Genomic DNA, 24,411 nt, shown 5'->3' on the forward strand with positions numbered 1-24,411 from the left:
TGTTGTTATGAATATGTGAGAATTTGCAGTTTGGTTTCCCCTTTTTCCCCCATGACTACCCGCAAAACACCTTCTTGTCATAGAGTGCTTTTCCTTCATGCCCATTCTGTGGAATTTCATTCTGCAGCCACTAAGTGTGTGCAGTTATTGTGTATCCATTTTTATGTATATTTAGATAATATTAATTCTTATATGCACAGGGGAGATTGTTACATTTTTAATGTCCTCTCCAAGGGTTGCCTTTTAGATTTTAGTGTCCAGACCAGACAAGCAGGCTATTTCCAAGCTGTGGAGTTTCATGTATATTAGCACACAAGGAAGAGGGTCACCAGATGCTCTTCTTCTCTTACAGATTGTCTATTCTCTTCTCCACATTGTTTTTAAAGGTATTTTAAAGTGTCTTTTCTTTCCATAAATTTGCAGACATGACTGTGGGGGTGACACTGTTCTTCTGTTGGTTATGTTGATGCTGGATCTGCAAAACTTAAATGGCATATTCTGGATTGCTCCATCAGTAACTTTGTTTCTCATCTCAAATTTGGACACTTTCAGGTACCTCACTTCAAAAGAAAATATTTTCAATTTTTTCCTAGTATGTTATTTTAAACATCAATCAAACAAAATAATGTTGTTTTACTCACTCCCACACTTTCTTACTCTGCAGCTCTTAAAATCCCCGAAGGTTTCATGTATTTATTGACAAGGCAAAAATATACTACATTAGTGAAATCTTATCTCATTAGAGAGCTAGCTTCTAGATACTGCAACTGCAAAATATCATCCCTAGTATGACAACAGGTTGAATTATTCTATTTCAGTGACCTTTCTTAAAAAGAGCAGAAAGCTTGTTCACATTACTAGGGCAAATTTAAGCACCAACTTCATCATAAAAGTAATTATTAAATGTAATAAAATGCATTTTATATGATTTTATTTTAAGCTCATATACTGAACTGCTGATTTGCCCCTGTCTTCTCATTTTGTCTTTTTACCCACCTTGTAAAGAAATCCATTTTGTTTTGAGTTATACAAGTTGTGCAGTCTTCATTTCTCATAAGATGACAATCATATTTGTCTCCCACTGAGCTGCACAACAGGCGTTTTCATATTGTGAAATATCACACTAAAATCTGATGGAAATTAGCTGATATAGTAACATGAACTGCTCTTACCTCCTTGACTATACATATTTATAAGCTGCAATTTTCTGAATAATATCGACAGCTGACTCTGAAAGTAAAAGCAACTTCTTTTCTTGTTACATTGGGAGTATATTCGCCAACATGTTAAAATTTTATTTGTCGACCTCTAATGTCATGAAACTAACTACCCTATTCGAACTCATGTCAAAACTTGTCCAAGATTGAAGCAATATTAGGAATGAAGCAATGCAATGAATTTAATACTCGTGAATTTTCAGGAAAAAGTACTGCATTGTGTCTGAAGAGAGGAGGTTCATATGTTTGTAATAATCTCCAGTAAAAGAAATGATCGAAAATGATTTTAAAATTCACTTCACACTAGTTGTATAATGAGAATATTAAATTGGGAATTATTGACTGCTCCATATAATGGAAAAGGAAATTCTTTGCAACTATCTTCAAGGATTCACAGGTTATAAGGCTAATCCATTTGATGTTACACACACCAAGGTGTATAATGTGAAATGCAGCAGACAAGATCTGAGTAATACTGGAGCTTTCAGCTTGGATTTTGGCTCCCAGAGAGACATCTGTGTAAGCGTGTTGACATGCCAGTATGTGGCTTCCCTGGTGCCCATTTATTGCTTTTAAAAAAGATCACACAGGAAGGTTATTTTGTTCTTATTTAAAAAAAAATCAATATTAAATAAATAAAGTAACCAGGATATTCAACCTGAGCATTCTCAAAAGGGCATTAGTTAAGCTGCTGGATGGGAGTTCTGTATCCCTAGATCGTCAGATTAGGGGCTCAGTTGTGGCCCAGTTAGTAGCATTCTCACTTGTGAATCAGGAAGTTATGGGTTCAATTCCTATTTCACAAAACTTGACTACAGAATCAAGGCTGAGATTCTACTGAAGCACTGAGGGAATGCTACAATTTTAGATGGGACATAAAACCAAGACCCTAATTGGTGTTCCAGGTCACTATTTGAGGAAGAATGGGAGGCCCCAGCCAACATTTATCCCTCAGAGTATCTAACCGTTATCTCACTGCTATTTGTGGGATCTTGCTGTAAACAATTTGGCTGCTGTGTTTTCCTATATTATAACAGTAACTACAATTTAAATGTACTTTTTTGATCATAAAGCAATTTTGCAAATTGCAATAGCGACTACATAAATGCAAATTTATTTTTTCTTTCTAGATACTTAGTTTGTGATATTACTGTTGTACACTTACTAGAATCTGCTTTACATATTAATGCAGAATGCCAATGTTAACTGCAATCTCAAGTGGCATATTCAATAGGTGAATTAAGTTGTTGTTTATGACAAATATAACACCAGACATAATAGCCTCAACAAATGCAGTGGATGCACTCTTAAAGGTGTGAGTATTTTTGTCAATCTATGGTTAATTTCTAATATCTGTAAATTATCAATGAACTTATGAAATTGAGTCTATAGTTAAATATGGAATCAGTTAGGTTTGTTGTATAATTGTTATGAGATGGTTGCTTGAGTATGAATTACAGATGCATCCAATTAAAATAATCAAAAATCTACTTCAGCAACTTCTAAACAAACAATCAGGAACTCTGAATTTTTTATTTGTAATAACCTTAATTGCTAAGCGACAGTGAGCTCTAAGTATAATTGTTGTTGATGGTAAAATCTTTTGATTTACTTTTGTATTCTAATTCATCAGATACAGGAAGCTACTGAAGATTGCTGCCTCATTAGATTTACTTAGAGACACAAATTGTGACTCTTACACATTGCATTCACGAGAAACAAAGCATTCATTGGATTTAAACTCTTAAACTATGTTTGGCTTACTGATATATAAGCTATCAGGACTGTTAATAATGGCCTAAAATGATTTTGGCTGACTTAACATTCTGTTAAGGCCAACCCTTTCCCCACAGACATTTTTAAATGGGCCTACTACTGAGTAATAGGAGTTTTAGGTAATAATTTTGGTATCAAAATTGCTTCTTCCAATTTCATATGGACGTATGGCAATTCTTCAGCTGTGGCCTCTGCCCTTCTCCCACACTTGGAAATACCTTTGCACCAGCCTGGACTTGACAAGTGAGATCAGGCTACTTGCTTGTGGTGGGCAGGTTGTGACTCATGTAAATAGAGCCAGGGGCACAGACATAAAAATGGCTCCAAGGCTTCTTTAGTGGTTGAGCGGCCAGACTATAGGTGTACTCTATCTTTTCAGTGTCCAGAAATCCAAATCAAAACTCTGTGATTACATTGGTTAAATTCAAGGATCAATGGAAACAAACAAGTGTTCTATTTCAGTTTTGTACATAATACATTGGATACTGAGTGATTACAAAGCTCATTAGGGAGAGACCATGACAGCAACATTGAAACAAAACACAATTGTCATGTGCAATACCCACCTCCAATTTAATTATGTTTTCACTCCTCTGTATCCCCATTTATGATCCGTACAGTAAGGTTAATGAGGGAAATATTTAATTCTCTGTATTTTGATTTTTCATAATCACCATTGTCGGCAAGCATGGTACATAGATTGACGTCCACACAGGTGAACATTAATTTATAACTGTTACTACACGCTGAGTGAGCAAAATGGCAATAATGCTTATTTATAGAGGCTCTTTTTCACAGTAACATCATGATACGAACACTAAATAATGGAGGAAAAATGGAGGAAAAAACACATACCAGATACCAATTGGCTCCGAAGCTTAACCCAACCTCGATCAAAATGTGAACAAAATAACTGAATTCCTGAAGTGAAGCGAGAGTGATTGCCCTTGACGTTAAGGCAGGGTGAGGCGTGAAGGAGTGGAATTGAAGTCAATGAGAATTAGATTCACCATTGCCTTCTGAAAGGCAATCAGAAAGGGCAATAAATGCAACAAGGCCCAAATCACATAAAGGAACTTAAAAGAAAAACATATGTGTTCAGAATCACAATTGGCTATTTTTAAGGCTCTGATAAGGAAAATTGTTTTTTGCTATCAGCATTTTCAAAACTAGGGATAATCTTGCACTTCTCATGGTGTTCTTTCCCAAATTGCATGAGCGGAATCCTTACCGCAGCATGATTTTTAATCTTGAATTACTATGTCCTGACTACCACAAGCCATTCATTCTTTATATATACTTGAAACTGCATGTTAAAGGATTATATTTTGTTTAATTATTGTGCTTAATTTGTAAAATATGATCATGAATGTAGAGTACAGAAAACTAATATCACAGTGCATCTAATTTATTATATGCCCATTTAATATTCTTTTTAATTTTCCCTCGTTTTGTCTGGTATTTTAAAATGATAGGAAGTGCCACTATATTTCTGTTTCATTATCATGCTTTGTACCTCTTATGTGACTTTAATAATTAGTTTTCTGTGATTGGAATCATCTCATTGTCTGCAGTTCCTTTGTGAGACATCATTTATTGACTTGTCCTGTCAAAATTGCAGAAATGTCTCTTTGGTAATTTAATGTGTTAGAAAGTGAGATTGTCTGATAATATTTAAACAAATTAGAGGCAAAGGTTCTTTGGATTAGTTTTTTGATTATCTGCTATAGGACTGCTCTGTTAGACATTAATAATATAGGAGAGTACAGTAAAATCAAAGAAAGAAAAACTTACATTTAAGTTATGACTTTCATGACCTCAGGACATCTTAAAGCACAGTATAGCCAATTAAGTGTAGTTACCACAGAGGAAATGGAGGGGCTAGTGTGTCCACAATAAAATCCCATAAATAACAATGCGACAAAAACCAGCCAATCTGTTTCAAAGCTTGGTTGGGAGGAGTGGGGAAAGAGAGGACTGAAATATTGCCAGTTCATCATGGAGACTTCCATTGTTCTTCTTTGAAGGAGTGCTTTGGGATCCTTCACATCCACCTGTGATGTGGAGAGCAGTTTAATATCACATCCAAAAGACACGAGGGCAGGGGGAAACATTAAGCCCACGCTCACTGCCCACAGGAATGGTGATGGAAGCTCAAGATCTGGTGAAACCCGGAAGTTGCAAAGCTGGCTGGCGAGATCACAATTTCCAATTTTTGCTGCCCCTCGTCAGTGATGCAATGGGTGTGAACCTGATTTTGATACATTTGACTAGATTTCAATATTATTAATCACCCCCCTCATCACATATTGATCCTTCACCATATTTTCATACCTCACCAACGTGACATCATGTTCGCAAGTTTTACAACAGGGTTACCCAGATGTAAACTTCTGTGGGGATACCATTCGTAAAGGTAAGTATCGCTCCTGGGGGAGAGGGACCTGGCCATACAAGGGTTTGACAATGCCCCCATCACAGGTTGGCAGTGCAAGGTTGGCACCAATGCCAACCCAGCATTACCAGCCTGTGCTGGGGGCAATACCAGGGCAGAACCTAGTGGGAGCCTCATGGAGGAGGGGGGATTAATTCACTTGTGGTGCACTCTTGGGAGCTGGGGATGCCAGCACTGACTGTTTGAGGGAGAGGGGAGAAGAGAGATGCCAATTGTGATCAGGGTGGTGGGTAGTTCTGGCTTAGACCTCTGTGGTGGAATGTGGGGAGGAGGTTCTTTTCTCCTCATTTTGGGATGCACTTGAAACAGAGCGTCCTGATCTTAGTGCAGCTGGGCTTTTCCGGCATGTTTAGACCCCGCCCCTCAACACAACGCTGTGAAACGTGCTCTCCTGTTTCAGTAGATCTGGAGAGAAAACTGACCTGTCTGGTAAGATCTCCTCCAATGGGTGGGATCTTGTGCCCAGTCTCTCCATCTGCGGGAATGGCTGTGTGGGCTTAAAATGCAGGGAGTTTGAAAAGACGTAATCCTTGTCAGCGAGATCACTGGAGTGGAGTGATGTGGAACACGCCAGGGAAGGGCAAAAACCTAGTTTGAGAACATCATCCTATCATTAGTGAGCATTCACTCCGAATATTGAGGCGGCACTAAATATTCAGCTTGTACCAGTGTGACATCACGTCGGCACCATTTACAAGAAGCTCTACATAAGAGTAAACTTGGCACTGTCACCTCCAAGGGAGATATTAGAGGTGAACCACTGCTTTTTGGCTTGTCCATATGGAAGGAGTACCAAGGAGAACACTGGGGACGTGTAGGAGTGCAGCTCGTGGTGGGGGTGAGGATCACTATCGCCATGGGGGGGTGGGGGGGTAGAAATGGGGGGGGGAAATAGGGTCATGGGTGGGTAGCTCCCTTCATAATAGTTCACCTCCTTTCTCCCATGGGATTTGCAAGCTGCCAAGTAGGCATTATTTCCCAGTTCCTCCAAGCTGTGTTACTGTTCAAACAGTAGCTGAATGGGTGCCCTTCCTGGTTGGGAGTTGCAAAGTGGGTGGAAGTCTGACACAGCAGAGAGGTAGTACTGGGTGCAACTATGAAATCCTAGGGTCCTGCTTTGAGGGAGGTCAGATTCCAAGGACAGTGTGGGGGCCTCAGTGATGGGAGCTACACTGCCTCATGAGGTATAAAGACCCTCTCACTTGGGGATGGCGAATGCAGTGAAACCTAAAACCCTCATTCTGTCAATAGTATAAGGTTAGAATGGATTACTGGACAGAAAGTTCAAATCCACTTCTTTGTGAACTCTGACTCTCAAGTCCAGCAGTGAGATGGTGTTTATTGCTCTCATGCAAGACTTGTTAACTGAACAACATTGAAGACCTGAAGAATGACACTGCCCTCTAGGGAATTGCCTCAAAAGCTAATTGCAGATCTCTCAAGATTCAGCTGTATCTCGTCAATATGAATGTTGCTGCCATAGCAACTAACTGAATATTCTTTGAGGAGTCCAGCATGCCAATTTAATAGCCAGAGCTAGATCTAGTTGAACAGTCTGGAGACAAAGGTTAACCCTTTGGAAAACCAAGCCCCAAGAATGTAGAAGCATCTTTCAATTCAAGCCTTAGCAGCACACAACTTGCAATATGGCGAACACCCAGCCAAGGTAGAATGGTGATAGCTGGCACCACTCACCCTGTCAATATCATGACTGGCACCATTTTTGAGGTGCTTCGCCAGGATGCAATCTTTGTTATCATGGATTCTGTCTAATGCACTTTAGCGCTATGCAAAGTTGGGACCAATGTTCTTTGGTAGGGATGGGGACGTGCAGGTCAGATGCTATGAGACAATGGAGGCTTAACATTATTCATCCTACTGGAGTACAGGGAGTGCTATGTGGGGATGTGGCTGAGGGGGTGGTCTGAGGGAGAGCAGAAATTCACACAAAATGGGAAACATTTAGGTGGAAGTCACAGATGCATTGGAGCAATGAGGGTTAGGGTTCTGTGATGCCTTCCAGTGCTTACAGTGGTGTTCTTACTCTCATCAGAATCATGGCGTCTGTTGAGTTGGTATTTCTACAGATCAGGATTGACCAGCAGCAGAGACAATCACATGTTGTTGCATGTGACTAGGACCAGCGGCCTGCAGCTGTTCAGGGAGGAGGACATGAAGGAGCAACATCGGAGACGCTACCCGCTAAGAATCTTCTGGCACTGATGTTCCTACATTCAGTTGTCTGAGCTGTGGTGCAGGAGAAGACAATGTCTGTCCCAGGGGACAGTGGATCACCTCTGCCACATACAGCACTCCATGGAACCTCAATGCTGTGGCCTTTAAACTTACAGTTGCTCTGAACTTTAATGCTAGTGAATTGATCCAGGGCAACTGAGGGGGTATCTGCAGCATCTTCCTGTTTGCCCTTTATGCCAGCATTGATCGGTTTATCAACTTTGAGGTTGGACGCCAGGGCCAGGGATGCCCACGATGCAAGGTCTGATTTATTGCACCCACGTGGCTCTTTAGTCTCTGTGGCAGCATATGGCACCATTCAGGTACCGCAAAGGATTCCACTCCCTCAACATCTAACTCCTTCGCAATCACACAATGGGCCGCATGCAGGTCTGTGCCTGTTTCCTGGGAGCGCTCATGATAGTTACATCTTAGATCGCTCACAAATCCCAGCTGTCTGTCAGGGGGAGCTGAGGCTGGAGGGATGGCTTTTCAGGGACAAGGCTTACATATTCAGATGGTGGTTGATGACTCCAATGCGGAGACCACAAACACCAGTGGAGACTCAATACAATGAGGCTTATGCTTCAATGCGTGTGTTGGTCAAGCAGATGATCGGACTGTTGAAGATATAGTTCCAGTGCCTGGACCGGCCGTGGGGACTTGGGTGGGGGAGTGGAGGGGTTCTACAATAGTACCCCAGTGAATCTCATTATTGTGGTCTGCTGTGCTCTCCGCAACCCAGCGCTGCAGAGGGCAGGCAACCTCGACCTGGAGGAGATGAGCCAGATTTCCTCGGGCGAAGAGGATATCGAGGAGTGCAGTGGGACTGATGATGCCGAGTAGGAGAGAGAATGCTGGACAGTGGACTGGGCCAACATTAGCCATCAAGCAAGGGATGCCCTGATCACTTCTCGATTCGGAGATGAATGGGAGTAGCAGGTGCTGAGATGTTACACAGTGATGTGTGACAGCATTATGTAAACACTGGGTTGTACATTTGCAATGGCAGGGGACTGAAGCCGTTGACTCCATAAGAGAATGATGGTGACTTGTAACGAGGAGAAGACAATGATGCTTTTCTCATTCTCAGTGATATGTCTGACTCCTGCCTTACAGAGGGAGCTGCATATGTCCTGCCAATGAACAGGCACTTCATGGTCTTCATAGAAGCTGTGATAATAATCTCAGGCACTGTAGGTCCTTCTAAAAATGTGGCCAGGTTTTCACTTTCATCTTCCGCCTGAGGTAAGCAATCAGAACCTCGACAGCCCCTTGGACTCTGCCGCTCAGTTGAGGAGATGCAAAATTGAAATACTTCAGTCCTGATGGGTGGCTGGGAGGAGAGGTGAGGAATTGATAGTTGGGTTTGCTCCTCCCAGGACCGTGGTCTTGGGAAGGGAGACTGGGAGTGGTGGTTTGCCTGCAGCAGGGCTTCTTTACTCTGTCTGCAGTGTGGGTGGGACATAGCACAGCCATTCACACACTCCACAGGAATGAAGCATTGGGTGTGTGCCTGGGTTTGCCCAGCTTGCTGGTGTGAAATGACAGGGTGGAGGCTCTGTGAGTGAACAGAGTGATTTATTAGTTGTAACTATATACAGTGGTGACCCCTCTACAATTGTGTCTACTTTCACACATGTAAACCAGGTTTGTATCAACTCTTAATCTTCCTCATCCTCCCTCTATGCCTAGGTGCTTCCTCAGGATCCACAGCTGAGGTTGAGGGGTCCTGCTGATTTCCATGCCCTGTTGCCTGAGATGAAATTGGCAGGCTTCCCTGGGGTACCTGGACCTTGAAGGCCCTGCCTGCTTTCAGGCAGCACAGGTATTGCAGTGCTGCCCTCATCTGTGTGTGGGACTAGAGGAGTGTCGCTCACAGGAAAGGGACACACAGATAAGCTGGACACCCCAAGGGTGGAAGGCCTCAGGCTGCGCACCAGACAATCCTTATCCCTTTGGGAGTCCGATGGATCCAATGGTCTTTCATGGGATAGCAGGGCGTCTGGACTGAGGTCCAAATACCCCGCCATCCTCTGGCGCAGACACTTGCGGTTTCACACCAGTGCCTGCACCAGGCAATTGAAGTTGTCAGATATGGAGGCCATAAGCTGAACCAAGGTGTGGACATCTCCTGCCATTGAATGCCCTTCCTGCGCAGTGTTGGCCTCAGTGCTCTGAAGTGACAGCAACATTTCCTCAGATAGAAGACAATAGGACTCCTCCTGTAGGGGTTTACAATCCAAGGAACGATACTGTCTTCCCTTCCTGATGCTGTGACTCTGCTTTCATAGTTCCATCAGCCCTGGGGGATGACTCGACCCAGGGAGACATGATAGGGCAGTGGCCCAGCAGAGCCCTGGCATCTGGCATCCCTTTGAGTGCTGGTTCTCTGGGACATCCCTGCTCCGCTTTCTGTGGGTCTTCAGCTGTGAGATGCTCACTAGAGAGTGACCCAGAAGTGTTTCGACTTCGTGAACCTATCGAGGTGTGAGCATCTGCGCTAGTGTTGGGTACAGATGATAGCGGTGACACCTATTCAATGTTGGAGTATGAGAAGTCTCCCTTGGGGTTGCTCGTGTCCATTTGGTCCAGGGGGTGTGAGGATGATCTGGTCTACTTGTCTGCTTTGTCTGCAAGAGAAGGGAGATGGCATTAGTGCCTCACAGGGGATGAAGGGGGGTGGGGGGGGGGGCATTGATTACTCACGTGGGACTTGAGGAAATGACAGCAGGTCTTGAGGATTCTCATGTTTGTCTGCTGCACACACTTCACTATCAGCGTAGGTGCAATGTGCCTCCTCCTTGGCCAGCTCGATTGCTCTCTCCTCAAATGGTGTGAGGATTCTGAGCTCCTGCGTTACTCGGCCAGGCGAGCTTGCTGATATTTGTTGTGGTTGAATTTGTCCTACAATGACACAGATGGGGAGAGTGTCAGCAGCAGTGTTGACATTTAAGATGATGATGAGATGTGGCAGGCGTGGGTCTTGAGTGGGAGCTGGAGTGTGAGAAGCATAGCAGTGAATAGGGGAGAACTTGGTGATTGAGGGAGGGGGTAGGTGAGAGATTATGGTGGAGGTTGAAGGGGTGTTCGATGGGGTCCAGAAGAATGCTGTATGAGGCTGACTTTCCTTGACTGAACGAAGAAGATCATTCATCTACTTCTGACATTGCTGCTGCGTTCTCACCTGCAGTGGGCTTGTACTCATCAGGGCTGCTGCTGTATCCCAGGCAGGGTAGTGATCTTGGTAGGAGGCCTTTTCCTGGAGCGAGGGTAGAGTGCATCAGCAGTCTGATGGGGCCTGTCTTTGAGAATCGTGGTGCGGCTTTTCTGGCTGCCATCCCCTGCAATAGCTGAGGAACAAATCCTGGGGAGCCGTGTATATACAGCTTCCTAGTGATAGGCACGATTAAGTTGAGTCAGGGTAGGCAAAGCAGTGGGAGGCAACCGTGGGCACAGTGTCATTCTTGTGGCCACAAAATCTTTCTTTGATGAATCTCAAGACTTGTTCAGAAATTACGTTGGAGCCAGCAATGGATACATTTTTCCTGGTCATAACGGACACATTGTCCAATTCTGGTAAGATCGCCACCACTGGGCAGGATCTTGAGCCCACACTTTACATGTGCAAGAATGTGACGGGGGCTTAAGATCTAGCAAAACCTGAAAATCTACAATCTCACCGGCAAGATTGCAATCTCTGATTTTTGCCATCCATCACCGGCGACATAATCAGGTTCATGCCCATGATAGGTGGGAACACAAAGCTCACCATAGCCCCTGGGGGAAAGGGACATGGTCAGGCAGTACCCTGACAATGACCCGGCACTGTCCCCTGGTACGGATTGGCAGTGCTAACTTGTTTTTATTCCCTAACTATTGCACTGTACCACCATAACCACAGAATTAATATTCCCTTTTGATGCCTCAGTTGAATCTACCTCCAGCACACTGTCATACAGAGCATCCCAAATTCTATCCACTTGCTGAGTTTAAAGGCTTTTCCTCATGGTGCCATTGCTCTTTTGCCAATTACCTTAAATCTGTGCCCTCGTGTTCACAATCCTTCCTTCGATGGAAACAGTTTATTTTGATCTAACTTGTCTAGACCCTTTATGATTTTGAATACCTCTATCAATTATTATATTATTTATCAAATCAAGTCCAATTCAGAGTCTCAACAAGTTGAGACATTCCCGATCCAAGCTGACAAGACAGGGCTCTCATCTACGTGGATCCAAGCTAATTGGAGTAGGCACAGCTCCTCCTCCAAAGCTTGATCTCATATGTATCTTAGCCAAAAATTGCTTCAAATGAAATTAAAATGTAACCTAATGACTTCAACCAAGCACAGCATTTCACTACTACACTTGATCTTAGCCAAAAGGCCGAGAAGCGATGTGCCAGGATGCAGTGCCAGGACCAGACCCCAGGGGGAACCTCACATGCAGGGACTCATCTATTTGTGATGGAGGGGGAGTGAGCAGACTCTGCGAGCGATGGGGATGCCCTCAATGATAGGAGTGGGGAATTGCTGGCATTGATGATAGTGAGAAGGGGGCTGCCGGTAGGGTGAGGCAGAATACCGGGGGTGATGGGATAGGTGGGTGGCGGGATGGGTGGAGAGGGGCACGTTACCAGTGATGGTCAGGGAGGGGTGAGTGCCGGGGTGATGATCGGGGGTGGCGGCAGGCGGGAGGCCACAGATACCTCTGTCATGGAGGGGGAGGGGGAAATTTTTTTCTGGTTATCAATCTCAGTAGAGCCAAGTTTCAGCTCCAAGACCTTGCCAGAATAGCTGTGCAAACCAGGCCAACTCTTCTTCTGGCAGTTAAAGTGACAAGATCTGAAGAGAAAACTGGCCAATGGAACTGGAGAGTTCTACACAAGTTTTCTCACCAAAACTGACACTCTTCCAAATTCTCAAGAGATTTGCACCCTTTAGCTCTGACAGTGCAGCATTTTCTAACTATTGCACCGTACCGCTGTAACCACAGAATTAATATTCCCTTTTGATGTTTCAGTTGAATCTACCTCCAGCACACTGTCATACAGAGCATCCCAAATTCTATCCACTTGCTGAGTTTAAAGACTTTTCCTCGTGGTGCCATTGCTCTTTTGCCAATTACCTTAAATCTGTGCCCTCGTGCTCACAATCCTTTCTTCTATGGAAACAGTTTATTTTGATCTAACTTGTCCAGACCCTTTATGATTTTGAATACCTCTATCAAATCTTCCCTTCACCTTTTCTTCTCCAAGCAAAACAATCCAAACTTCTCCAATCTATTTATGTGACTGAAGTTCCTCATCCCTTCAATCATTTCCTTTAATCTTTTCTGTGTTCTGTTCAATGCCTTCATTTTCTACTAAAATGTGCCACCCAGAACTAGTTCCAGCTGAAATCGAACCAATGTTTTATACAGGTTTAAAAGAAGTTTGTTACTTTTGTACTCTCCTACCCATTAATAATTTCAAGGATGCTGTATGTTTTATTACCCACTCTGTCAATTTGACCGGTGCTTCCATTATTTATGAACATACATACCCAGGTCCCTCTGCTCCTGTACCCCACTTTACAATTGTACCCATTATTTTGTATTTTCTCTTTGCATTCTTTCCACTAGAAAGAATCACTTCACACATTTCTGGCACATTCCACCAAGCTGTCTGTTTGAGGCACTACACCATTCTCACAGTTCACAAGAACTTCAACACATTTTGAAATTCTTGGGCATTTATATGTCAGGAAGAATATGGTCCTAACACCGATTGTGAGGAACACTTCTGTAACTCCAGTCTGAAAAACATCCATTAACCATTACTCTCTTTTCTTCCTGTCACTCAGCTAATTTTACATCAATATTGTTACTTGTCTTTTTCTTACTGGAGCCCTAATGCTGCTCATTAGCCTGCTACACAAAACTTTTATCAAATATCTTTTGGAAATTCACATAGACCACATCAACAGCAACACGTCATTTATCAATTTTAAGTACAGGTAGCCTATCCAATACCTCCTCTTTACATTCCAGAGGCATTTGGACAAGCTCTAGCGGAGATGGCACCTGTACCAGCCAGGTTGCACCTAAATAGAACCATAACAAATATTAAACTCTCAAGTGTTTGAACCACCTCCACTCTCACTGTGACCTGCATAACAGATAAAGAGAAATGCAAGGTTACCTCAGCAATACCCCTGCTTCCATGTATAAGTACCCCTTTTGGTGCCCAATCAACTTTATTCCTCCTTTTATTATTTAGACAGCTTGAGATGCCCCCATGCCAACACTATAGTTAAGAAAGCCCAGCAACGCTTCTACTTTCTCAGAAGACTAACGAAATTTGGCATATCAGCTACAACTCTCACCAATTATTACAGATGCACCATAGAAAGCATTCTTTCTGGTTGTATTACAGCTTGGTATGGCTCCTGCTCTGGCCAAGACCACAAGAAACTACAAAAAGGTTGTGAATGTAGCCCAATCAATCATGCAAACCAGCCTTCCATCCATTGACTCTGTCTATGCTCCCTGCTGCCTCAGCAAAGCCGCCAGCATAATTTAGGATCTGAAGTACCCCGGACATTCTCTCTTCCACCTTCTTCCATCAGGAAAAAGATACAAAAGTCTGAGGTCACATGCCAACCAACTCGAGAAGAGTTTCTTCCCTGCTGCCATCAGACTTTTAAATGGACCTATTAAGTTGATATTTCTCTACAACCTAGCTATGTCTGTGACACTACATTCTACACTCTCTCATTTCTTTTTCTATGAATGGTTTGCTTTGTCTGTATTGCACACAAGAAACAATACTTTTTCTTGTTTTCTAATACACAAGACAATAATAAATCAAACTGAAGAAGACTTTTGAATTTCTATTAATGTTAGCCATCAGGCTCTTCATATCTCTTTTTTGCTTTGTCTATTTGATTTTTTTGATTCCCCTCTGAACCTTCTGCATTCAACCTAGCCCTTGATTGTGTTATTTACCTGACACTTTTCGTAAGCACACTTTCCTTCATCTTAATAGTGATTTCTTTTGCCATCCAGGGAGTTGTAGATTTGTTTACCCTACCTTTCCCCTTTGTGAGAATACTGTAGCTGTGCTGAACTCTCTTTTTAGTGGCAACCCATTGTTCAGTTATAGTTTTGCCTGTCAAACTTTAATTTTAATTTATTTGGCTCAGATCAATTCTTATCCCATTGAATATGGCTTTCCCACATTTCATTATTATTACTCTTGATTGCTCCTTCCTGTTTTTCATAGTCAACCTAAACCTTAGAATGCAATAATCACAGTCCCCTAAGTGTTCCCTGACTTAGTCCACCTCATTCCTAAGTCATAAGGTCTAGAGATGCCTCCTTTCTTATTGGACTTTAAAAATACTCCTATATAAAATTCTCCTGAACATACCCTAGGAACTCTTGCCCCTCTCTGCCCTTTACGGTCCTACTATTCCAGTATATGAACAAGCAATGAAGAAAATTACAGCACAGGAAAAGACCCTTTGGCCCTCCAAGCCTATGCCGACCATGCTGCCTGACTTAATTAAAACCCACTACCCTTCTGGGGACCATATTCTTCCATTCCCATCCTATTCATGTATTTGTCCAGATGCCCCTCAAAAGTCACTATCGTATCCGCTTCCACTACCTTCCCTGACAGCGGGTTCCAGGTACCCACCACCGTCTGTGTGAAAAAACATGGCTCATACATCTCCTTTAAACCTATGCCCCCTAGTAATTGACTCTTCCACCTTGGGAAAAACTTCTGACTATCCATTCTGTCCATGCCTCTCATAATCTTGTAGACATCTATCAGTCACCCCTCAACCTCCATTGTTCTATGAGAACAAACCAAGTTTCTCCAACCTCTCCTCATAGCTAATGTCCTCCATAACAAACAACATCCTGGTAAATCTTTTCTGTACCTTTTCCAAAGCCTCCATATTCTTCTGGTAGTGTATTCAGATAATTAAAGTCCCTATTATAATTACTCTCTAATTCTTGCACCTCTCTGTAATGCCCTTTCATAATTGTTCTTCTACATTGTTCTTATCAGTTGGTGGCTTGTAGACGACTCTGTAATGTACTCTGGTACAATGTAATTGCACCTTTTTTGCTCGTTGACTCTAGCCAAATAGATTCTGTCCTAGACCCTCTGAGATATCCTCTCTCTTAATTAATACTGCTAACCCTCCCCCTGTCATATCTTACTTGAACGTCTTGTTCCAGGAAGATGTAATATCCAGTCCAGCCCTTCTTTGAGTCAGGTGTCCAGTATAACCACAATATCACATTTCTACATGGTTATCTGCATCTGCAACTCACCAATCTTATTTACCACACTCCACATTTATGCACTCTAACATGACATTAAACAACATTTTTTTCCCTTTACGTTGAAACCATCTAATAACTTACTATTTCCTCCTGTGGAGCAAACCGTCTCTCCCAGTATTCTGTGTACCTTAGTACTTTTCTCTTACCACCTGGTGCCCAGACTCTTGCCAATTTAATTTAAATCTTCCCCAAAAGCACTAGCTAATTGCACAGCAAGGAAATTAGTCCTGGCTCTGTTTAAGTGAAACCCATCTGACCGATAAATGTTCCGTTTTCCCTGGAGTGGCCCCAATACCACAGGAATGTAAAGTCCTCCCTCCTGCACCATCTTTCAAGCCGTATATTCCTCTTCTTTAACCTCCAGTATTTACAGTCACTTGTATTTAGTATCAGAAGTCGCCCAGAGATCACTACTTTTGACTAATTGCCTACCTAGCTCCCTTAATTTTAACCAAAGAACCAGACCCCTCATTCTGCCTTTGTTGTTAGTACTGAAGAGAACCACGACTCCTGGCTGTTCACCCTCCCTCCTCATATTGCTCACCAACTGTTTAGTGACATCCTTAACGCTTGTACAGGGAGGCAACATATCATCCTGGATTCAGAATGGGCATGGAAATGCATATCTGTTCCCCTATCAAATCTCAAATCATTTTGTTCTTCTAGTCTTTTCATGTGCCCTTAGGCAATTAAGCCAATCATGGCACCATAGATTTGGCTCTGGCTAAATGTCCCAGATGAACTATCATTATTGTTGGAGACTTAGTTGTCACCCTGCACCACCTGCTTGTTTCTTCTGGTGGTCACCCATTCCCGCTCTCCCTGCAGAATCTTAAGCTACTCTATAGATGCGCTATCCATGATGATCTCAACCTCAGGAATGTGCCACTGTGACACGAGGTGCCACTCAAGCTGTAAGACCTGGAACATGAGATTCTGCAACTGATAACACCTTCTACACATATGGTTAGCTTGGACACAAGAAGCAGCCTGGAGTTCCCACATAGCACAGAATGGGATCAAATCTGCCCTGTCATTCTGCTATCTATTGGATAATAAATCTTGCTACTACAAGTAATCTTCTTATAAGAAACTCACCAGGTACTCTCTTCTGTTGGTGTTAATTAAATATAGAAAAATTGAATATTTTACATAACTCTTATTTTGTTTGTTTTTTTTAGCTTTCCCAGCTGCTTAGACTAACCTTGGAGAAACCAGAAATACCCACGAATCAATCAACTCCCAGCCTTCCTCTGATTTCAGTTTGATTTATTCCCCTTTTTTTCAAACTTTGGTGTGCCCCATCCTGATTGTCTCTTCAGGTAAGTGAGAGACCCAGAGCCAGCACTTCAACTTATCTTCTCTGCAATGCTCCCAATTTCTTCCAGGTCCACTTCAGCTGCCAGTTCTCTTCAAGTCAGCTTATAATTTGTGTTCAAGCTTCTGGGATTGGTCCACAACCTCCTGACTCAGAGGTAAGAGTACTATCACTGAGCCACAATTTTCCCTTACGGTGAGTTTATCAAAAATAGACCGCACTGCCAAATATATGCAATGCATGCATCCTAAATATTGTTCATTAGACACTGATCCTGATTTAATTCATTCTGTATAGTTGTCTTAACTTCTAGCAAGGCCTTTTGTAGGTTCTAAGGAAAACCAATCAAATTTGTTCAAAAAAATCTTTCAGAGCTTCTCATTCCATTGGTTGATTTTTGATATTAAAAAATGCAATTGAAACAAATTTGGTCTTCTGGTCATTTCTGGTGATGAGTTTCATTTCCATTCTTTCATTGAAAAAAATGGTCAGAAGTGCTCACAAACAATTGTAAAGATCACACTGTACTTCATGTTCATCCTTGTGATAATCTGACATGTTTCAACAGCTTGAGAAAATTTTGAAATCTCAAGAAGCTACAAATCTTGCACAAAGATTAAGAGGACCATTGATTACAGTTATTGTTTGAAGCCTTTTATAAAAATACTTTGTTCATTCACAGAATGTGTGCATCACTAGCAAGGTCAACCTTTATCATCCATATTTAGCTACCTCTGGGAAGTTGCTGCTGAGCTGCCTTCTTGAACTATTGTGGACAACTGAGATAGATCTTCTCAAAGAGTAATTAAATGCATTGTTGCATTTCTAAAGTCACGTGTAGGTCAAGACCAGGTAAGAATGATAGGTTTTCATCCCAAAAGGATACCAAGGAACCAGGTGAGTTTTGTGATAACCTGATAGCTTCATGGTCAATATTTTTGACACAAGCTTTTTATTCCTAATTGTCATGTTGTTTAACTGAATTCAAATTCACTGACTGCCACATTGGGATTTGAACAGTCACCTCTGGATTAGTAGTCCAGGCTCTGTTATGTCTGGTGTATAAGTTTAATTCTGAGTGTGTTCTGCAATCACAGACTGGTCAATATTTTGCATAACAGTAAGTGAAACAAATACATGGTTGGGGAGGGTTTGTGTGGGGTGCGGGTGCTGGGGGGAGGGGGTGCAGTGGGAGGGCAGAACCAGCACATATCTACCTGAACGTACTAAATTATCACGGCTCCACATCAATCATACACTACTCTTTATCTTTCAAAACAAATATATATGTCCCAGATGGACCACATTTGGGCCTTTTTCGAATTGATAGTCCAATATTTTTAAGTATTATGAGGATTGTGCCAAATTATGTGAGAGTACCTCCTGTTGACTTGTATAATTTAGATTATCCCATATAACAGCCATTGGATATTAATGGAGTCACTGATTTGAAAGATAAATTGAATACATACATTAACTTATTAAAGTGTAATTTCTTTAATTGTTGATGCACTAGACCATTAATGACACAAAAATTCACTTTCTACATCACTGTTACCTTTTGAAAATCCAAGTTACAGATAGATACGATGGGCAGAATCTTGTGGACATTATAGGATCTTGGCCACTGACGAAAGTACTAGTAAGACACCTGTGTTGTCTCTTTTCAAGAAGGCCTGCTGCATCTTAGGTCTCTCAGGCAGTTGACAGGCCAGCAGTGGGCCTTCCCCTGGGATCTGGGGACAGCTAATCACCGCTACTCAGTAGTGCCACTAAAGAGGTTTTGACTGCTGCTGGTATGACACCAACCTGAGGGACCGAGGCACAGGTGAGTGATGTGAGACATAGGATGGTGGCTGCAGGATGGGGATTCCACAGCAAGGGCATTCAATGGCGCAGGTCAGGATGAACTTTCCAGGCTGAAATGAGTTGTCTGTTGACTGAGGCTTGTGTTTGAATGTGTTGCCTAGACACTCATTGCCTAGTTTTCCCATCACAATTTTTTTTAAAACAGATCCGCAACTCCCTGAGACAGCTCCTCACATCAGAAACATCAGTCAGAACCCACCCTTTTCTCAGAAGCAGACATTACCCATTCTCCCTGGTAGCACTGAGCCTTTCCCAGTGTGCATTTCACACTGGCTACCTGTTCATTAAGTGTGAAATTACTTTCCAAGGTCAACAGCACCCAGAAGCATGTTTTATGCCTGTTTCCAGAAGGATGAAAAATTCAGACCATGCTGTATTTTATGTCACATTGGACTTTAACAAAACAATATAAATAACTACTTGTCTGACTGCTGTAGATAAAATTGCATCTTCCAGGAGCTTTGCACTTTGTCAACTTTCCGAAGTGCATTATAAACTGTAGTTTGATTTCAGCTCCTAATTCTAGATGTTATGGAGAGGAATTTTAAGCTACTGTGTTTTTGGGAGATGGGGTGGAATCATCAGCAGGAGCACCACCAAATCCTACCAGAATCCCAAGATGGTGGAATTTTCCTTCATTTTACTTGTTCTTGCATTGAACAAGAGGGTTTAACATGAAGCAAGTATGGTTTGATGTTTCTTACAACTATTTGTTTTTCCAGATTGTTACTTGTTTAAGAATATTCATGTGAGTATAAGCAAAAGTTAAATTCACAATTATAGTTAATCAATCCTGCTGCAATTACAACTGGAGAAATAATTTCTAAGCAATTCAGACAAAGAAAAAGATATGATGATGACAGTGAATACCTCACAAATCGAAGTTTCTTCCATAGCTTCCCTGAGGATTATTCAATTCAAGACTGTTAAGCATAAATAATTAGCTACTAGTTACTATTAAAATTCAAGTTGTTTTGAAGGATTGGACAATATAATTGAAAAAAAACAAAAAAGTTGGGCGGAATTATCCCATCTGGAAAAAAGGCCGGAATTCTCAGTTCACATTGGAATTGTTTGGAGGCCACTGAATCTGCACCCCCACCCCCAGCCCCCTAGTCTTGTGGTGGGGATGGGGACAGGGAGTGTTTCCCGTTGTGGAGGCAAATGGGAAACCATTTTATATCTTCCATCCCCTATGTAATCAATTATGCATCTCGGGGTTTGCACCATTTGCCATCTTCTGTGGCAGGGTGGGCTTGATGGTGCACGTCCTGCCTTTATTAAAAAGGGTCCCAATATCCCCAACACACCATTGAAGAAAGAAGACAGACCTCAAGGAAAACTGAAGCCGGAAGAGGGACTTCTTGAAGTGGAAATGCTGGACCGCTCCTTCGTAGGTGAGTGAATGAAGCAATGCTCCAAAAGTGAATGAAGGACTAACGCTCTGAAACCTCATGTTACCAAATAAACCTGTTGAACTTTAACCTGGTGTTGTGGGACTTCTTACTGCACCTTTTTGAAGACACTGAAGCTGACAGATCCATTGATAGATTTCCCCCTGCCCATTCCTTCTAGGATCCAGGTTTGCTAATGGCTTCCATCCTGAACTTCAGAGGCAGCCCCAGACATGCTTCAGGTAATTCTTGACTTTTGTATGCCAGGTTGGTCCAATTATGTTCTGGACCAGTGTATTTTCCCACTGCCCTAACAGAGAATCAGGCTCGGGGGAAGATTTTGGTCAAGCTTTTGTTTGCATCCTATTAGTGTCTCCAGCAGAATCCCTGATCCAACATAACTGGTGGCATTGGAAGATTCCGCTGTAAATTCACACTAGCATGAAATCAACTTTTGTGCCTCCCACAAACAGTCCTGCCAGTGGGAGCATGGGACAATTCTACCTCTTATTTCAACAATATATGAATTTGCTCTTGAAGGATCTCTTGACTGTAACTATGCACTACTGAGTGCATGAATTAGTGGAATGCTTATTCTGAACATTTCCCATTACTATGATCTTGGTAGACACCTGTAACATTTTTTAAAATCTGAAAACTCACATATTTACAAAAAGAAAATGAAGCCATAAGGTTCACAATTCAAATTGAAAGAATTTTATGACACAAGATTAAAAAAACTTTCATAATTGGTCAATTACATTAAAGATATTAAAAGTATAATGAATTTTTACTTAAAATAGAGGCGAACTCGCTGGGGTCTTTTAAAAGACTTCTGGATGAGTATATGGGATCTCATGGGATTGGGAGTTACAGATAGTTCTACGGCTTGGTAAGTATAGATGTGATCGGCGCAACTTGTGGGCCGAAGGGCCTGTTTGTGCTGTAGTGTTCTATGTTCTATATAAAATGTAAACTGATCTCCTTAAATAACATTTCCTTTAAATAACACAGTAATTTTTGCTTCTGAGCAAAAAGCATCAGGATCCATTGCTCATGCACACTGCAGCCACCAATGCTGGTGCAACTGATCCCAATACCTTTCCAGTTGACAGAGAAACATCAGTGTTACAGAATTCCCAATCCCTCCACAGCCTGATTTGATAGTTAATAGGCTCCTAATCCCCGAATCATTGGGCAGAATTCTTCTATTTTAGACACAGTGCAGCGGTGGGGAGTTCTGGAGGCATCTTTCCTGCTAGCTAGAATGGCGACATCTCACGTGAAATTCTTTACTTGTAACTCATTATGCAAAGGTGAGTTCCCTCCTTAATCACCCGGTGGGCTGGCGGCTGATTAGTCTGCCTGCCGTCAGCCAGTGGATTTCAAGGTCCTGCCCTCTGCCTTTTATTGTCCGTCTTCTTCGTTCACCTTTTTGCTTTTCTGCCTGTCATTATGAGTCCTTGCCCTACTGCCCCTCCGTGCCTCACCTCACACCATACCCAGTCCAACGTCAGACCTTTGTTGCAGTTGGTGAATGAGTTCTGCAGCTTAGTGCTGTCCAAATAGATACTGCTATGTGACACCAGGGCGAAGGAGACCCATGTATTCTTCAACCCCAGGCATGGTACTGCACCAAGATGGTGATTCCAGAGATTGGTCCTGCAGCATGGTGTTGTACATGCTGTTTGGCCTTGAAGTGGAGGGCAGGAACCTGTCTGTTGTGGCAGACTGGTGAACAGTATATCATGAGCACTATGACAGAAAGGCTTTGTTGCACTCACCTCAAAGTCTCTGACATACTAAGGACCATCTTGTGCACTCTACTCTTTCGCAAATGAATTTAAGAATGTTGTAATTTCCTACTGGCAAGATAGGAAGGGCTGAGGGGATTACAGTGGGAAGCTGTTTTGATGAGCATTCCTGGGATGCAATTGAATGCAATTAACATTCATATCATCAGCCTGCAGGAAGAGTGACCCATCATTAATCAGCCATTGGGAGAATCGTAACACCTCGGCGTCTTACCAGCTGTTTGGCTCCCGCTAGATTTCTGCTCCTGCCCGCCACCAAACATGCTGTGGGTGAGATAGGAAAATTCTATCCATTACCCATTCAGTCGTCATGCGAGAATGTGATGATGTGGCTGCAAAAGAAGTTATGTAGCAGGAGTGTGGGAGTTATGCTCAGGATTTTATGTAGAGCACAGTTAATGTATATCACTTGGGAATAAACTACCTTTGTTGGAAATCCTTGTTGTCAATGATTTGAGGAACCCATAAAATCCGACATGGTGACAGGAGTTGGCAGTATGGGACATGGACTTTGCCACGTTGCCCCACTTGACTTTGATGAAAATATTGCAGATAGTTTTGAAAAGTTCCAGAGGAAGTTGTGTATTTATTACACTGCTGCACTCTCTGACAAGTCAAAAAAGGTACTGGCTTTTACCTATTAAACCACATGGGCCTCATGCCCATGAAAAATTTGAGTTGTTTGTTTTCCAGGCAGAGGAGGAAGAAGAAAACCCAAAGATAATCCTGAAATAATTCAAGAACACTTTCCTCCAGTAAAAAAATGTAATCCTTAATGCCACAAGCCAGAAAGATAATGGCTGGAATTTACCGCTTCGGGGCAGGTGAGGCTCACAGAACAGAATTCTCCGTTGGCGTCAGGCGGGATTTTATGAGCCTTGCCTGAGCAAGGTCTTAAAATCCCATGCAATGAGTCAATAAAATCTTACATGGCCACCTTGAAAATATTGGTAAAGAAATATGAATTCAGAACTCTCTTAACAAAGACCTAATCAGGGAATATTAGCAATTGTTCCACTAGCTGTTGCTGTGGGAAAATGACTGAACTTTATAAACAGTCATCACTATCTATATGTTAAACCAACAAGCTGAGAAACAAAGCAGAGATTATAGGCAGGAAATCAAGGTATTTGCGGTTTAGGGGACACCCTGCTTCAATTGTAGCAGCCAGCACCCTTCAAAGAGAACAGCTGTTTTGCATATAGTAAAAGATGCAACAAATGCCACTTTGCTAAATGTTGCAGTTCTAAACAACCTTTGCCATCAGCAACATGGCAGTGGTTCGATCCTCCAGGGGTAGGATTGCGAGAAATGTGAATAAGTTGGAGTTCAACCAAAGCAGTGAAACCAAAGAGCCTCCAACAAAACTATATGTAAGTAGTTAAGCAGTGGTAGTTTGTTTAATTGTATGTGTCACACAATGGTCTGTATATAGTTTCCTATTGTGCACACTGTTACATCTCATGCAACTGTATGTCCCAATTAAACTGGAAAAATATAGACAAGTGATCATGTGAGAACATGATCATGTGGCCACAAAAGAAGTCACGTAGCCAGAGTTATCCTAGGGATGTCAGCAGCATACAAGTCATGTATGTAGCTGTTCAATTTAGGAATAAACTACCTTTGTTAGAAGTCTGTGATGTTAGCAATCCACAACATTCTACACCCACATTGAATGATTTTAAAAATTTAATATTTTAGTTGTTTGTTCATAATTTTATTCAAATTACTGAGGAATTATGATGAAAGACTGGTGACAGGTCGAAAAATTGTGAAGATTGAACAGGGGCATCCAGAGAGTGGCCAGCTACCGAAGAACATATTCATTTGCAGAAAATAGTGTAAACATTAATAAATAATGTAAGATGGAGTAAGCCCTTAGATTTTGATGCTTCTTAAAGTCTTTTTGATAGCATCTATAAAAAGTCTTACTAAAGAAACAATACACCAATGTATTTCTGATGAGAATTCTAATAATTACAGTCAGC

General features: G+C 42.1%; 1 protein-coding gene and 1 pseudogene across 1 annotated transcript in view; one reads left to right on the forward strand and one right to left on the reverse strand.

Moving 5' to 3' along the window:
* Positions 1–24,411, forward strand: part of nalf1b (NALCN channel auxiliary factor 1b) — an 828,435-nt gene that overhangs the window by 6,875 nt on the left and 797,149 nt on the right. The gene's annotated exons all lie outside the window — the stretch shown is intronic.
* LOC145349595 (U2 spliceosomal RNA) lies at positions 11,863–12,083 on the reverse strand (annotated as a pseudogene).

The sequence above is a fragment of the Carcharhinus amblyrhynchos genome, chromosome 10 (assembly GCF_965287045.1).
Source record: "Carcharhinus amblyrhynchos chromosome 10, sCarAmb.v2.hapA, whole genome shotgun sequence".
Taxonomy (NCBI): domain Eukaryota; kingdom Metazoa; phylum Chordata; class Chondrichthyes; order Carcharhiniformes; family Carcharhinidae; genus Carcharhinus; species Carcharhinus amblyrhynchos.